This window comes from Leiobunum rupestre, chromosome 2 (assembly GCF_980474605.1).
Source record: "Leiobunum rupestre chromosome 2, qqLeiRupe1.1.hap1, whole genome shotgun sequence".
NCBI classification, from domain to species: Eukaryota; Metazoa; Arthropoda; class Arachnida; order Opiliones; family Sclerosomatidae; genus Leiobunum; species Leiobunum rupestre.
The window spans coordinates 70,286,837-70,305,123 of record NC_143385.1 but is presented as its reverse complement, the minus strand read 5'-3'; the positions used below and the strand labels follow the sequence as shown (position 1 = coordinate 70,305,123).

At 36.4% G+C, this 18,287-nt stretch overlaps 2 long non-coding RNA genes across 3 annotated transcripts; both read left to right on the top strand.

Annotated features, from left to right (window-relative positions):
* Positions 1-8,213: 8,213 nt before the first annotated feature.
* On the top strand, positions 8,214-8,826 carry LOC149958904 (uncharacterized). Its single transcript, XR_016478350.1, has 3 exons — positions 8,214-8,447; positions 8,546-8,678; positions 8,744-8,826. It is a non-coding gene; the product is annotated as an uncharacterized LOC149958904 (long non-coding RNA).
* Positions 8,827-8,928: 102 nt separating this feature from the next.
* Positions 8,929-10,130, top strand: LOC149958903 (uncharacterized). Of its 2 annotated transcripts, none has more exons than XR_016478349.1 (6): positions 8,929-9,122; positions 9,190-9,253; positions 9,334-9,441; positions 9,501-9,617; positions 9,678-9,764; positions 9,822-10,130. It is a non-coding gene; the product is annotated as an uncharacterized LOC149958903 (long non-coding RNA). The 2 variants fall into 2 exon arrangements; XR_016478348.1 differs by having other exon boundaries at positions 9,331-9,441.
* Positions 10,131-18,287: the final 8,157 nt, after the last annotated feature.

Below are 18,287 nucleotides of genomic sequence, written 5' to 3'. Positions count from 1 at the left end.
TATTATATTATATTATATTATTTTATATTATATTATATTATATAATAGTATTATTTTGAATGATTAAAATCGCATATTCTAAATGTAATTGAATATATACCATCGAAAAATCGCTTGCGGAATTAATATATAATCATATTTTAAGAAGTTAGTCTAGCGCAGGAGGCGATACCTAAGTCACACGAAACTGTTTTCGAATACTTTCTCGATACCGTTTCTCTGAAAGTTGCCGTGGTTTATATCCCAATCTGTTTGGGAACGCCCATTTTCAAAAGACCTCAACTAGCCCCCATTGTAGCGATATTTAAGAGGTATTTTTCCCGTTTTGGAAACTGTAGTATCCTTAGTCTGCTCCACATATGTCTAGCCCCTTGGAGACGAAAGTGTCGTCTGCTAGGGCGTCTGCTTATCCTTAGTTCATAATGAATGTATATGTGCAAGTGTGAATGATTAAAACTTTAGTATGAATGTTGAAAGCAAACAGAGAGCTTGTGTCATTATTATTATTATGTTTAATTAAGCCTGAGCCAGTCATTTATAGCTATAAGCAACAAAGATTAAGAGTCTCCTGTTCTAATGATCAATGACTGAAGTGATATATAGGAAAGGCTTAGTAGATGAACATGGCATCAAGAAGTGAAGGTATATTCACATTTCGGAAATTAGACGGCACAAATTATGCTGACTAGAAAATTGATGTTAAGATGGCCTTGGCTGCCAAGGGTTTGGACAAATTTATAGATTCCACAGTAGTAGCTCCAACCACTATACCTTCCACTGCACACAATGAGAAGAAATCACAAACAATGGGATTTCTATATCTGACTCTGGAACCCCAAATTAAGAGACTACTTCGAACTGCGACAGATCCAGCAGTTGCCTGGGATTTACTTAAGCAAACTTATGAACCAGTTTCCAGAGCTAGGAGAGCGATGCTTAGAAGAACATTCATAACATGTGTACCCGCGAAGGGAGAAAGAATAGAATTGTATTTGAACAGAGTTACCGAAGCTGCGGCATCTCTCGCTGAAGTTGGGGCAACAATTCCAGATAGCGAAATAGCCTTTCAGATGATCTACGAGTTACCAGCGGAATTTAATGGAATAGTTCTCAATATTAATCAATGGAATGATGCTGACTTTGTTCCTGACAAAGTAAAGATGGCGATCATTGCCGAAGCGGATCGTTTACGGATGAGAGAACTAGGCGATGGAAATAATAAACACTCGGATATAATGGCAACTCAGGGGTTTACAAAGGGATATACCCAGATGAAAAGAAAAGAAACAAGGACTTGTTTCAATTGTGGAATGATAGGGCATTTAGCGAAGATTTGCAGAAAACCAAGGAAAACATACAATCACCCTTTTCGAAAAAAAGAAACTTTTGATGTTGCTACAGTATCAAGCGCAGAAGAATATATGTCGGAAACAAATGAATGGATATGGGATTCGGGAGCTGGAGCGCATCTATGTAATAACAAGAAATGGCTTACCAATTACCGTGATGTGTCACCAATAACGATGAATTCATATTATGGAACTTTCACTATCACAGGCTTAGGAGATGCTGTTATCAAACACGAAGTAGATGGACAAGATAGAGTCCTACTGCTAAAGAATGTTGGGTTTGCACCAAATGGAAGACGAAACCTAATAAGTGGTTATCAGAATGATAAAGCCGGACATCATTGGACTGGTGGAAATATGGAACTTGTAGTTCAAAATAGTAACCAAGAGAAAATATTATCATTCAAAGGATCAAATGGCTTATATAGAATGAAGGGGGATGTCTACACTGGCGAAATGCCAGATGTTACGATGCATGAATATAACCTTGCTGATGATACTAACGCAGATTTATTGGATTTATGGCACCGACGTCTAGGTCATCACAGCATACATACCATTATCAATATGGCAAGTAAAGGAAGCGCTCGAAACTTACCAGCTTTCAAGAAGCAACAAACGTTTACCTGTGATATATGTACTGCAACGAAGACGACTCAATTACCAAGAAAACCAATGTCAGGGATAAACACAAAGAAAGTGTTACAATTGGTACACACAGACGTGTGGGGACCATCCGCATATAAGTCCGGATCTGGCAACCTAAATTTCATCTCGTTTATCAAAATGAAACAATATATTACAAAAATGGAAAGACAAACTGGGGAAAAAGTAATTAGTATCAGAAGCGATAATGGGATGGAGTATTGTAGCGGAAAAATGCAAACCTTCCTCAATGATATTGGTATTCAACATCAACGGACAAACATCTACACCCCACAACAAAATGGAATAGCGGAACGCTACAACCGCACAGCCTTAAATTCAATCAGAGCTATGCTCAAAGACAGCCACCTGCATCCTCGATTCTGGGTGGAAATGTTGTACACATTCAACTATTTGAAGAATCGTTTGTCACAGCAGAAACTTGAGAATAAGACACCTTTCGAACAAAGATTTGGACGAACTCCCTCACTGAAGTATCTGAAACGAATCGGAAGCATAACTCATTATTTTATTCCGAAGGGGAAGAGGGAAAATAAATTTTCGGATACAGCTGGAAAAGGAGTGCTGGTGGGTTACGCACGCACAACCCAAGGCTACCGAATATGGAACCCGGACACAAACAAAATTATTGAGTGCGACAACGCCAGATTTAATGAAGACCAGACTTTCGATACGTATACCGGTAGTAATTCTCACGTCCGATTTGCTGTAGAAGACGACACCCTCAAGCAACCCTTTACACGTGCAACAGTTGCAGCTAGACTAAATAGCACGCCAGCTACATCAACTAGCAACCATCCAGTACCAGTTTCACCACAACCCGGCACATCAGGAATAGCTGCAACGCCAGTGCAGGTACATCCTCAAACTCCTGTACGAGGATCTTCGGAAGTCGAGAGAAGACAAGTACGACTAGTACAGGAAGGCAAGTTAGAGGAACCCAAATGGTCAAGAATAAGACGGCAAAGGGAATCGGGAAAAACTGCCGGTAATTACGACATTTATTATAAATATGGCGACAGGAAGAGAGAATTCAGAAGCACAAGAGAAGTCACTGATTTCTGTAAAATGAATAATATTGAAATAGATCCCGATCTCATTAATTTCTCTACCAAGGACCCATTCGAGGGAATCTGTAATCTGAAACAAACAAGTAGTGCAACACCAAATGAGGAAACCCCTGACATTAATTTAATGTCACGATTTGATAGTTTGGATTTTTGTTTCGCGAACTGTGATGATCCTTCTACTTATGGAGAAGCTACGACTGCAGAAGATAAAGACGATTGGGGTAGAGCCATGGACGATGAAATCGCGACACTTCGGGAACGAGAAGTGTTCACCCAAGTCAAAAGACCCACTGACCAAAAAATCATCGGAAGCAAATGGGTGTACGTACGAAAAAGGGATGAAAAGAAAAATATAGTCAGTCACAGAGCAAGAATTGTGGCGCAAGGATTTAAACAAAAGAAAGGGATTGACTATCACGAAAGCTATTCACCAGTTGTCGACTTGGTTATTGTCCGACTCTTGTTATTTGTTCTGGTGGTAATTCTACAGTGGTCCTACAAGCATGTAGACGTCAAATGCGCTTACTTGTATGGCGATCTCGATGAAACCACATATATGGAAATTCCGCAAGGATACCAGGTGAATAATGAATACGTATGGCGGTTGCACAAAAGTCTCTACGGATTACACCAATCCGGTAGATGTTGGTATTACAAGCTGGATGAAGAACTAAAGGAATTAGGCTTTGTCAACCTCAAATCATGCCAGTGTGTTTACCGATTTGCTTGGGATAGTATACTTCTTGTTTACGTCGATGACATTATCGTCCTCGCAAGAAATGACAATATTATGGCCAAAGTTATGCAATTACTAACTTCGAAATTCAACTTGAAGGATTTAGGAAAAATCAAAACATTCCTCGGAATCGATATTTCTGAAGACCAAAAAGGATTAACGATGGCGCAAACGAGATATATAGAGAAATTGCATGAACAGCTGGACTATATTCCATTTAAAAGATGTTATGAACCATTGAAACATAAATCCATCATCAACCCTCCAACACCAGGAGAAGAAATACCAGATGTACCTTATCGCAATTTGATTGGCGCATTGTTGTATATAGCAAGACACACTCGTCCAGACATTCTGTACGCAGTGACAACGTTAGCGCAATATTGCAACAACTATAACGAAGAAACATGGTGTCATCTTGTTCATTTATGGAACTATGTCATCACGACTAAAGACAAGGTGTTGAGGATGGAACGCAATGGTTCTGTGGCCGTACAAGTTTATTGTGATGCATCATTTGCATCAGATAGATAATCTAGAAAGTCCATATCCGGTTACATCATTACATGTGGAAAGAACCCAATCGCTTGGAAATCCGCAAAGCAATCATTAATAGCGTTATCTACGATGGAAGCGGAACTAATGGCAGCCGTAGAAGCAACTAAGGAGATCTTATTCATCCGTAGAATCCTGTTAGAGTGTCATAGCATGTTCCCAGACAGTATCGGACCTGACATTCAACTCAACATCGATAACAAGGCCGCCATACAGTGCATTCAAAACCACGTAGACAATGCCAGAACCAGATATCTAGATTTAAAAGTGAAGTTCCTTCGCGAGAAATTAGCTGAAGGACTTTTTCGGGTAGAGTTTATATCATCGCAATTTAACTTAGCAGATATTTTTACCAAAGCTTTACCAAAATGTGTACTGTCTAGATTATCTACTTATTTGAAATAATGTTTCTGTATTGTTATTCTAGAAATATGTGAAGCGGGGGAGTTTGTAGTATCCTTAGTCTGCTCCACATATGTCTAGCCCCTTGGAGACGAAAGTGTCGTCTGCTAGGGCGTCTGCTTATCCTTAGTTCATAATGAATGTATATGTGCAAGTGTGAATGATTAAAACTTTAGTATGAATGTTGAAAGCAAACAGAGAGCTTGTGTCATTATTATTATTATGTTTAATTAAGCCTGAGCCAGTCATTTATAGCTATAAGCAACAGAAACAATGTCTTCCCCCGGCGGATTCCCTTCGAAATAGGCCTCTGTGTTAAATTAATTCACCAAATAGATGAGCGGCTTTCATCCAGCAAATCCTTCAAACTAAACAAGTAACATTTTCGAGTAATACCTTAAAAAAAAGATGAGATTCCGTTTTATGATTTGAGATAGTTATTATGGCTACACAATATTTAGAAATAAAATTACGGGACAATTAACTGCCCTTCAAGTTTTCCAAAAATCAAAATTTAACTTTAAACCTAATAATCTTTAAAAGTAATAAAGATATCAGTATAAAAAAGTACTCAAATTATACATCCAATTGTTTCAAGTAAAATGACATACTGCACCACCCGATAGGTTTGATGGCTTTACAAATTTGTAGGATGAAAGGGTGTCATGTGAGGGAAGAACTATCCACTTTGGATAGTCATTATTAATTATTCTGATATGAGATTTTAATTAATAAAACGTGTCTTGAATTTGAAAAAAAGGGAAGTAGAGCCTTAAGGGGGAAGTATAAAGTAAAAGCCTCTTTTTCGTTCAAGCTGAACATTTCTGTTTTAACATTTACATAATTGAATTATATTATTTTTATTAAACTGAACCTCCCTCTAGTGCTTAAAATAATTTTGATAATTATAATATTAATAGTTAACGGGATATAAGGTCCAAACTAAAGGGTAGTTTGGGCGCTTGCCCAACTTGTTTAGCTCTGGGGTCCGAATTAAAACGTAATAACTTAATTACTTTTAAATTTAAAATTGTCAAAATTATTTTAAGCACTAAACTAGAGGCTGTTCTACACTTAAATATTATTTTTTAAGATAATATACAAAATTAAAAGAGTTCAGCTTGAAATAGCTTGAAAGTAGACAATAGGCACTGTAGTATTCCCCCTTAAAGGGATAATGAAAAACGTAAATAACCTATATTTTATCGATTCCCAATCCAAAAATAAGTCCAAAAAATATACTTAAATTACCAAAACAATTAAACACGATTTTTAATTAAATTAAAACTTTAAGATAAACGGGCCTTTGTGATTTCGATGCATCCAGATTAATATATTAATAGCACGTAAAGGAGAAAATTATTATTCTTATATCGGGATTTTTATTTTAAAGAAGATAAATCCAGGGAAATTACAAGAACATCGATGTGACTTTCTGACTATTTATTTATAAATAACGACGTCGATGAAAGTCGTATCGAAATCAAATATGATTTTTGAATATTAAGTTTTATAAAATAATGATATACTATAAAAACCGAATGTGAAGCACTTCGTTGTTCTGAGTCTATATCATATTTGTTATGTTTATCGATTAAATTGTCACGTTCCTATACAAATTTAATTTTCAAACTGATAGATCCCATAGAATCAGCGAGAAAACAAATTAAGAAATGTAAGGAATGTACATCAAACTTTTCATATTGCAAATTCCCCTTTTACACAAGTATATAAGCTCGTCCAGAGTTTGTCAAAGACCCATTCGCCACCGATAGTCCGAGTTTGCGTTAACGGGACTTCAAAAAGGTCCAATTTGGAACTAACGCAACCACTAGAATTCAAATGTTACAACGCCATTCTTAGACTTTATGAAAATATATCGGAGGAAAAACGGCACGTTGCTTTGTTCTTCTAGGTTTTAGCTCGAGTAACTTTGGAAGACACACTGCAAAAAAAAAATTGCACAATGGTCATCCGAATTTGCCCTCTTCCTACAAAGTATGCACGCATCTCAAAATGACGCGCCAAGTTTGCACACTATATTCCAAATCTGCACATATAATAATCTGACTTGGCAAAACTGCATGGTTTTGATCGAAGATGCGCGGAAAGTACCGAGATTGCCCGCTTCTGATTAAAATTGCCCAACAAAATCTACAAAGTTTGAACACACAAAATTACCTACCAAGTTTGCACAATTCAAAACAATAAATACCTAGTTTGAGCGCTAGTGACCAAAGTTGCACAAAGTGAATGATTCGTGCAAATTAACGTAGTACTAACCAAAGCTGGCCAAAATTAAATCAACTGCCAAGTTTGAACCCTTCTAAACCAAGTTGCACTTAAATATGTTTCCATTTATGCACAAATATAATCGAACTGGCAAAATTGAATGATACTAACTAAAGCTACCCCCCAATTAGATGAATAAGAGAAAACTTTCTGTCACTAGCGGTAGTGGTCGAGCTAGAGGTACCCGTTTGAAGGTTCTCCGTGTTCAAAGCACGACTACCAGTAAAATACATACGAGTTAAAAAAAAAACCACTCGGCCCCAAGTGGTTAATCACGGTCAAGATATGTGTTAAGCCCACGCCAACGGGGGGATGTGTAGGGACAGGGACGGGGCACCCATGGCGGAAGTTTGATAACCACCCGTTGGGGGGTAGATGGTCGTCCTCACACAGCCCTCCACATTCTCTGCCTTCCAGACGCATGGGATTACAGGAGCTCGCCACACTCCCGGCGCCCCATGACCTTCTTTCGGCCATAAACGAAAAGGGTTAGATTAACCAACGTTACTGTCATACAAAGAGTTTACGAAGGGAAAACAATTTCATCAATTTACCGGCTTGTGAGAAAAATTTGAAAACTCCACTCTTGCGAGTGGAGTTTTTATTGAAAAGTATAGTGAATAAAGTGAAGGGCAAAATCACTCCCAAAATTTCATTCCGAGTTTTACCCATGTCTGAACGTAACATCGGTTTTTTGCTAAGCCTTAACATGCCAAAAAAGTTACCTGGTTAAAAGGAAACACTTGTTGCATACCGTACTGCAAAAGTAATATGTTTAGTTCTAAAGGAATGAGATTTCATCTTTTTCCAAAAGATTATTTTATACGAATTGAATTAACTCTGCCTCCATGAGAAGCCTTAAAATTGCCCGGTAATATAAAAATATTACATATAATTTTAATTATTTATACCTTACGAGGATGATAATAATAATAATATTATCTTCTTATACTTAGTTTTAGTAACATTATATATTTTACCTTAAAATATATTATCGAAAATTAACATAAGTATGTTCCTTATACACGTGAGTGACGCATTTCTTATCTGACGCAAAATTCTCATGAGGGCAAAAACGCGTCTCCAATTGGCTTAAATTTGACTTTTTGGCTAGCCATTATAACCATAGACATAGGAACTATACTTATACCTAGACAAACTGCTGGATCTACGAAATTGAGGCCGGTTTTGAGCAATGGCGCTTTCTTATGCGTGATATGGACAAAATTACGTGGCGCCGCCTACGGCGTCTACGCGCGGCTAACTATACCTAGGCTATAGCCTTGACTATACTAAAAAAAGTAAGTCAGCTGTAAGATGTAAACAAAGGAAGTATGGAGGAATGTACCAATAAATTTCCAAATTATATAATGAAATGTGAGTAAATATTAATGATATTTATCTGTTAATGTAATACTTATGAATATATTAGTTTCAATATGAATATAAATAATAGCAGAAATACATGCTAATAGGAATAAAAATAAACAGTGTCTGAGTATTTGGCAATCAAAGGATGTAAAAGGGAGGTATAATTGTGGAAGGGATTCTACACACACTAATAAAGGATTAAAGAACTCTTATTGCCCTTGAAAAAGTATTAGCTTGGTGAGTCTTTTTCGAATAGCTTCTTTCTTCATTTGATTGTTTATGTCTCTGCTTATTTTCCTCAGCCTTATGTTAACGTATATTTCGATAATCTTTTTCATCAAAACATTAACGTGGTGTTGTGATCCAAGTTCGTCATCAAACATGTGTTCAGTAAGAGTTGGAAAAATATTGTCCGTTACTAACTGGCGCAGAACCAAACATTCTATTTTTAAGGCAATGTTTTTAGCCACAGTTTCAATTGATCCAAAGTATCTCACTGCCTTCTCGGTCAAGCTACAAATCTTGAGAACACTAGCTTTAAAAGGAGAAGAAGTTTGGTTGGATCTCCCTTTACATAGCTATGACTTGATAGTGAGGAATGCCTTTCGTCTAAAGCGTGTAAACATGTTTCGGATTTTAATTCTTTTTGTAATTTCTTTACAACAAAACCAGCCATATAACGTAAGATGTTGGATGTTGATGTTTCATCAGTAAGAAACATAATAAAGTCATCCATTTCTTCCTCTAGAGATTCTTCTTTAATAACTCGTAAGTTCGTTGGTTGGAACTGGCACCATGCACAAATTTGGAACGTGAGTGTTGTCCAAAGCAATTAAGTGGCCACTTTTTTGATTTTCAATTTTAGTAACCAACGTGTTTTTGTATGCAGCAGTGAAGTTTCTACAAGTAGGATTGTTGTTCCAACCTCCTCGCTGACGAATTGTGTTAAAAACTTAAAATATAACTCTAAATGGTCCTGCGAAAGTTTTTAAGTTAAAAGGTACCTTAAAAAATAAACAATTGTTTGCAAAATCTGGTATTTTAAAAAATATACTTCAGTGGTCCATCAGGGGGAACAATGTACTTCTCTCCAATGTCCAAAACACTGTGAATTGTGACACCAAAACCAATAATGGCTGTCTTTCTTTGGCTTTAAAAAATCAAGTTGCCTTCCAGGTCTGTTAAATTGAATAGAAGTTCTTTAGTCTTCATTATGTAACATTTGGTTATTTCAAGGTTGGAAAGCCGAATGGGTGCCTTGTAACCTTTAGCCCATGGATTTCGAGAGTTCAATACCTCAAACAAACTGCAAGGGACAGTGAGGTAAGATACAGTGTCAAAATTGTGGAGAAAAGTTGCTTAAAAATTGTTTTTTTGTAGATACCGATCAATTTTTGATATAAATTTAGATGTTGGCCCGCTTACTTGAAACACTGGATCACCAGCCTCTTTCAAAAATTCTATGCTTTTTGCCACAGAACTGCTAACTGTTTGTGCGGCCAAGTTGACTTTCATTTTTTGAGTTTTAAACTGTATATGAAATTTTGATAATTTGTTAGCCAACGTTAATCCTTCATATTCTTGATACCTCTGAAGGATGGCAATATATGCCCATTCGAATTTCTAAATATTTACATTAAATGTTGTTCAATTTCCTTGATAACTTTTTAAGGTGAATGTTAGATCACTTTTTCCCCTCGCAAAAACCGAAGGAATTGAGTCTTCCTTAAGAATTTTCCGCGTGAGATCTTTCGCGTTTTTGCCAATATGATAATCTGATTCCTTAAAGTGTTTTAGACAAACAAAGTGATACTTTCCGGGTATTAAGTTCAATCGATTTATTGCCTTAAGATATTTTGAGCACAAGTTTAAGTTAGATTGAGGTAATCTTTATTGTGAAAAATGGACAATACAAGGTTTTAAACAAAGACCTGAAATTGTTATGACAAAAACAAGAAATACTTGTGAAATGGTATTTTTTCCTTTGGTGACCGACTTTGACGATTGGAAGCCACACAAGTTTGTATCATTTTCAATTGTTTGAAGTTTAAATTTACGTAAAATATTTTATTTCGCGTTGTATTTTACCAAAAACTAACTTTATTTTCGAAAATTAAACAATTTTTACAAGTCTCGGTAAGCAAATACGTTTTTGCGTCCAGCATTAGAATTTTCCGCTTTTTATAGTTTCTCCATTCTCCACCAAACGATTTGGTGGCGCCACGGAATTTTGTCCATATCACACATGAGACGCGCGTGGGCAGAGAGTGTAAAGATTATGAGAGGCGTCTCTCTTTCAAAAAAGCGTACTAACTTTTTTTTCCTCAATAATGTCCACTACTACCGTAAGAGCGATGGCGCCACCAGTGGCGCCGTTCTCACAGCGCGTGCGTTTCGATGTTAGGTTTAAAAGAGACGCAAGAACTTTCCAGATTTTTAATGCTAGTTTTACAAGGTTTTTAAATAATTTAGTATGTCTGGGGTATATTGTTCCGTTTTAAATTGTAAAATATCGAAAACAAGAAATCCTTGTTTATATTTTTTTAAGTTTCCAAAGGAAAAAGACTGGTAAATTCGCATTTTCATTAGATAGGCTTATTGGCATATTAACTTAATATAAATTTTAGTTCTATTTTGTGGCTGAAAAATGTAAATAATGATGGGCTTACAAATAAAACTACGGAATATTTACACGTTAACCATAGAATTTGCGCGAATCATTTCATTGATGCCAGTTTCATGAATATTAGAACTAAAAATAGACTCACACCATCCGCTGTGCCAACAATTTTCAGTTTTAAAGACTCTACAACATTGGAAATTTCAGAAAATGGTAATTTCAATTCAAGCTTTGCTACTCCTCTGGGAAGATCTAAAGGATAATTTTGGTTTTAAGTTTTTATTATCGGACAGGATTAGCCAATCTTTTGTAGATAATTAATTTTCTTGGATCTATAAGACAGAAAGGAGGCAACCGTGATCATCCCAATCCACAACAATTTCGAGCTGCATACCGGGCTACCTCTGTGAATAATCTCTTGAAACCACCGGATTCTAATTGCATTGATGATTTTAAACATTGACACTTTTAAAACTGCAGCTCCAGAACCGGATGAAGATTTCTCCAATTTTGAAAATCTTGTAGTTTCGCAAAGCCAGGGGCAATGTTCCGATGAAGACTTAGAATTTTGTAATTCTATTGAAAGTCCAAACCTGCTAAAACAAAATGTTCTTAGTTACATTTCAGGATATCTAATTAACCGCTGCTACTCAAACCTTCAATGCTCTTCTTGCATAAGTCAACTCAAAAAAGACAATCCAATTGTTGACCCAACAAATCTGCTCTTTTACTTTAAAGCTTTCAAAACAGCAAAGAATTCTTCTTTCGGCAGCCTCATCGTACCAACTGATAGTTTCTTCAAATTTGTAATGGAGACAAATGAAGTATTTGACACCAGTTTTAATCTTTTATCGCACATGACAAATATTAAAGGACGTTTGGAGAGATTCATCATTCAAAGAATTGACAAGAAATATTTTAAAGCTAATGAAGATTCTCCATGTGCAACTGCATACCAAAACATGATATCTTTTTTCATAGAATTCTGCATACATAGTTCCCTTAAAAAACAAGATATCAACCATGAATACATGAAAACCCAGAAAAGATAGATAGGAAACTGTTAAAAATACAACATTAATCTCATTTTACCAACTTCAATGTTTCCTCATATTATTTTTTATACCGCTCTTTTCTCGTTAAGCCTCGGCCATTTCATAAAATTTCCAATGAATTTCCTTGGTTAATCAAACAAATTAATTCTTTTAGTATCAAAATATTATAAATAGTCCGCTTTCTTGTACTTACGTTTCTTTATTTTTCATGGAATTGAATTTTATTAATTTTAAATTAAAATTAGCATAATTCAACTATGTTTAACAGTCATGAAAAATACTTTCCGGATGTTTACAAAATTAAAAAAAAATCCAGTAGCGACATCGTGTGTCGGATAGTATCGTAACCTCTCCTATGGGCGCGCGCTCCCAAAATCTTGTACGAAATTTTAACGTTACGGGAATAGGAAGAGACGCCTCTCATAATCTTTACACTCTCTGGCGTGGGACTGAAAACCGGGCACAAAAAGCTAGTGCCTTCAGAATCTGCAATACTCCGTCTAGGTATAAGTATAGTTCCTATGTCTATGATTATAACCGTTTAACCGACCGACCGACCGGAAATAGTTCCTTTCCAGATGAATTTGGAGAGGAGAGTAAAAACCGAGTATCTTTTATTGAAGCGTCCATTACGATCACATGCGAAATCGAAGTTGGCCGTACCCAAGTAGCGCCTTGGTTCTTTTATTTTTAGGTCTAAACCACTGGTTAAATGTACTGTGTAAAATGATGTTTCATATATATTTTTCACGAAATTAATGTATTTTGTTGATTTACTTTGTATTGGAACTGAGGAAAAGCAACCAGGTAAATGCGGGGAAAAGGCTGTCTAAAAACGAAAATAAACCTTTTTTTACTGAAAACGGCCCAGAACGGGAAAAAATATAGCCTGTGTGGTAACACTGTTTAAGAGTCGAAGCCACGACGAGTCGACGACACTGCGGTTTCGATTTTGCCTCGCAGAATGCTAGGAAGTAATTTAGTTGAATTTAATAGTTTGCGTAAAGGTGAATATGAAGTTTACTTTTATTTCATTACATCAAACATAACGGAAATGTTTTCGAACTAAAATTTGTTTTTTTTATTAAATTATTTATGTAAGCCTTGGCCACTCTGTTATTTTTCCTATTACATTTTAGAATGGAAGGGTAGTAGAAGTTTTTTGTGTGCGGGTAAAACGTAGAAAACGCCCAGGGTAGAAACAAAGGTTTTCGGCTTTGGAAAGCTATAATAATGTTATTTTCAACCTCGTTGACACCGTTCTAAACATTTTTAGAGAGGTTGAGCAGGGAACTCTAGAAGTTTTAACGACAACAGCGATAGTCATGTGATAATTTTTAACGGATTTATTTCGCGTGTAATATTTTGAGGCATCCGCAACCTCCGAAGCATAGGTCTGAATTTACAGGCCCTTAAATTTGAACGCTTTTGTAAAAGTTGGGTGTAGTGGGTATACGAAGTGCCCGCCGATGCTACACAGAGGAATACAAATCGTCACTCCGGAGTCCGTAGCTTTGGCAATGCCTCCATTTTCCCCGCGGTTTGTTCTCTTCAGCCGATTCGTCGTTAATACAGAATTAACGACGAATCGGCTGACGAAGGACCATGGTCTGAAAGCTCCCAAATTTTAATAAACACATTTTATATACATGAAGTAGCAGCTCCTTTAATATATATTTTGTTAAGTTTTTACTGTTTACTATTATGTTTTTTATTCAGAAACCAAAATTGTCTACCCGGATGATGGTATTTTCAAGTGCAGACGTTTTAAGTGCTTCGGTCGCAGTCGAAATCGAAGGTGTTACATTCGACGTTAAAAGTAATCCTGACGCTGTGGTTTCCTTGTTTTCTGGTTTTTACACATTTCAATTGGAATATTCTGTAAAACTGCAAAAGACTTTAGAGTATATTAAAAAAATTATATTTAATATTAGCAGTGAAAAAATATCTGTTGGCGTTATCAATGCTATGAATAAACTATGTTAAGAATAGACTATTTTGGAATTTTTTAATAAAATTCATCTGGTTTCCTAATAAAGTTGTTTGGCTTTTTGTATAAAACTGACCTCTTCTCTCAGTTATCTTTATCTGTTTTCTGTGCAAAGTTGTCTGACTTTCTACGCAGAATTGACTTATTTTCTGTGCAAAGGTATCTGTTCTCCGAGTAAAAGTGGTAGGTTTTCTGTGCAGGATTGACCTTATATGTGTGCAAAGGTTTCTGGTTTTCCAAGTCAAGTTGTCTGGTTTTTTAAGTCAAGTTGTCTAGTTTTCAGTGCAAATTGTGCTTGTAATCCGTTGAAATTTGTCTAGTTTTTCAAATAAAGTTACTCGTTTTTTAGTGCAGAAATGGCCTGTTATTTGTACTAAGTTCTGCGGTTTTCCGTGTCAAGTTTTTCGATTTTCAGTGCAAAGATGTTTTTACTTTCTGGGCAAATTGTGCTTGTAATCCGTTGAAATTTGTCTAGTTTTTCAAATAAAGTTACTCGTTTTTTAGTGCAGAAATGGCCTGTTATTTGTACTAAGTTCTGCGGTTTTCCGTGTCAAGTTTTTCGATTTTCAGTGCAAAGATGTTTTTACTTTCTGGGCAAATTGTGCTTGTAATCCGTGCACATTTGTCTAGTTTTCCAAATAAAGTTACTCGTTTTTCAGTGCAGAAATGGCCTGTTATTTGTACTGAGTTCTGCGGTTTTCCGTGTGAAGTTATTCGGTGTGAGGTGAAACGTTGGCCGGTTATCTGTGCAAAGAAGTTTCGTTTTCTTTGTAAAGTTGGTCGGTATTTTGTGCGAATTGGTTTTGATTTTTATGCAAAGTTGCGAGGTGTTCTAGCTTTCTTTGTCTGGTTTAAATGTTCAACGTTACACAAATTTTATACAATTTTGCACACTCACATTTCTGTGCATAATTGGTCGAAAAACTGTGCCCTCTCAGAGTCAGCCCTCTGTACATGATTTTTCGCAAAGTTGTATACATTTTTTTGCAGTGCATGGTCATTGATCCGTATCCAGAATGATTTATATAGTACCTCTCGTAATCGCCTACCGAGGAAATGCATTACGGACGTCTCATGATGTTCGTCATTCATTACTGATCATTAAACTGAGGACTACTTGTTCCTGACACTCGCTATTATAGAGTGAGCCAGGCCCTCCGCGGTCTAAAATGTAGAGTAACTAGCTTCTTTTAGCGTTGAAATTGCACGAGGTTCCCCAAGTCGTCCATAATATTAATTTCGATAGTTTGTATGTTGGAAGAAGCGGCGGGTGCGTAATTCGGACAAGAAAATTCAGTATTCACAGTTTCCCCTTCTTTTCCTTCACTCTTTTCTTAAAAGAGGGACGTTCCTGTCCCATACGATCGTATTTTCAACGATATCAGAATAAACAAACAATTCAGGTCCATATTTACGTTATAAGGAGCTAACGAAGATTTACTAATTTACTTAGTTTCAAATGTTTATTGTATTTAAACTCGACACTTTTATTCTATAATTTTTAGTTCAAATTGATCTTCGAATGAAAGGAAATTTGCTTAAGGTATAATAGTCACTTTTTCTTTCGTAAAAACTTCCAACATGATATCATTCGTACAAACTCGCAGCTAGGAGCAAGAAACACAACACCCCACACAAGGAGAACGCAACCCGTCAAAAGTCGTGGATTTTCTTGTGTTAATTTTTCATTGGCTAGACGCTTTAGCGCCTGCTGCCGTTGGAAGGGGAAATTCTGAAATCATCTTCTCCCCCGCCCGTAAAACGTTCAGCGTAAAGGCTCGTGACGCTCGTCCAATGAAATTCGTACACAACCCTTCGTTAGCGTGTTTAAAGGCTAGCTGCGTTCTCCTTGTGTTTGTTGCTCCTAGCTCACAGTATCCTTTTTCCTTTGATATTGTTCCTTGTTCTAGGATAACTTATTTCCGCTAAGCCTACTTCGTAAGGTCCTTTCAGCTGAATATTCTCCGGAAGGTAAGCTCTAAATTTGCTCAGAGTATTGCCGGCAAAGTAATTCAGCGAAGAATCGGATGGTAGAGTGATATAGAAACTCTTTCTAAGGCTACTTCTTGAACACAACTATCAGATTTCGGTCTTTACCCCTTCCAACGTACAAGTAACTTGACTGAATGATCAGATTTCCGTCGCCTCCTGAGCATTTTTTAAATTTTGAACGCGCAAGTGTCAAGATCTTTCCCAACCTTTTGTACTTCTTTGTAAAAATTCACAATATGGGCTCCGAATCTAGCAACTCCAGTATATATAGCGGCCGTCTCGGTATCCGCTTAAAGGGATAATGAAAAGCGTAAATAACCTATATTTTATCGATTCCTAATCCAAAAATTAGTCCAAAAAATACTTAAAATAACCAAAAAAAAATTAAACTCGATTTTTAATTAAATTAAAACTTGAAGATAAACGGGCCTTTGTGATTTCGATGCATCCAGATTGTATTCTGCGCTTTTCCCGATTCTGCAGTGGCAGCCAATAAAATCGCGTTTCATTATCGATTTCGAAAGCAGAGTAGCAGACAGCTACTGTGTTCTATAGCTCGCTAAGGCCTAGTCGTTGTTTACAGTTTTCACGCTGATTTTAGTCATTTAGATTGCTTCGAAAATTGCGATGTTAATTTTTTTGAAATCTTAATGATTCTTAAAAATCTGAAGGTATATATTCCATTCTTCAAAACCTGGAGATATTAGAAGCTGATTTACTTATTTGGTAAGACCAATTTAGATCAATACTGCTACCTTGGATTAATAATATGTTACATATTATTAATCCAAGCTGCTACATTCAGATTTTAAACTTCACACATGTTTCAGATCATACTTAAACAAGTTGGCAAGCCAAAATATACCTCTCCTCGGAAGAGTTTTTAATTTTCAGTGAAGCGTAACTGTATCCGTGGTTCTGCGGTAGAACGCTCACCTGTCGTGCAAGAGGGCTCTGGTTCGAATCCCGGCCGATTAAAAAATTATACTACACCCAATGACAAAAAGAGGGCGCTTTTGGAAAAACCTTTTCCCTGATTCTAAGAAACTGGGTACGCAGTGATAACCCTTGGCCCCGAAAATGCAAACGCGTTCGCAGGCCTGACAGACAGACCCACAGACAGACACGAAAAATTACTAAGAACGATGTTAGCTTAAAAATCAAGGAAACGTATATATTTGAATCCAGTATATTCTTCTGATTGTTCTGGAAATACCTCCCTTATTTTCCAAACAGCGCAACTTGCAATTGGAGTTCTTCTATTTTTCCCCATTCTTCCATAAACCACATATATATAGTTGCGATTTAGTATAGGTAAAAAATAATATAAAATTTTCTAAAACTGGTTTCCCTTTAATGAACAATTACCTTACTCGTGTATGTTAAAATCATTTGCATCGTGCATTTGCTGAGCGTATTGCATGTAGGCGACTTCCAATACATCAATATTAGTGCAGTTCAGTTTAAATTTCCTGAATGTTTGTATACAGGAATGACCAACTGCTTTTGCTTTAATCTGCCAGACCTCCTGACAACAAACGCTTTCAGCGGCTGTAGGCATTGCTACACAGTTTTTGCACCTGCACCTATTTTTATACTTAAGTTAGTTAAGAATTCAAGCGTTTTCAAAGAGTTACAGGATTAACAAGTTTACTTACCAATTTGTATTCCGAATTCTTTCATTGTTGACATCCAGGTTAGGCCTTAGCGAACTATAGAACACAGTAGCTGTCTGCTTCCGAAATCGATAATGAAACGCGAGCCGTTATTGGCTATTGAGAATTTGAGATTGGAACTAAAACGCGATTTTATTGGCTGCCACTGCGGAACCGGGAAAAGCGCAGAATACAATCTGGATGCATCGAAATCACAAAGGCCCGTTTATCTTCAAGTTTTAATTTAATTAAAAATCGAGTTTAATTTTTTTGGTTATTTAAGTATTTTTTGGACTAATTTTTGGATTAGGAATCGATAAAATATAGGTTATTTACGCTTTTCATTATCCCTTTAAGCGGATACCGAGACGGCCGCTATATATACTGGAGTTGCTAGATTCGGAGCCCATATTGTGAATTTTTACAAAGAAGTACAAAAGGTTGGGAAAGATCTTGACACTTGCGCGTTCAAAATTTAAAAAATGCTCAGGAGGCGACGGAAATCTGATCATTCAGTCAAGTTACTTGTACGTT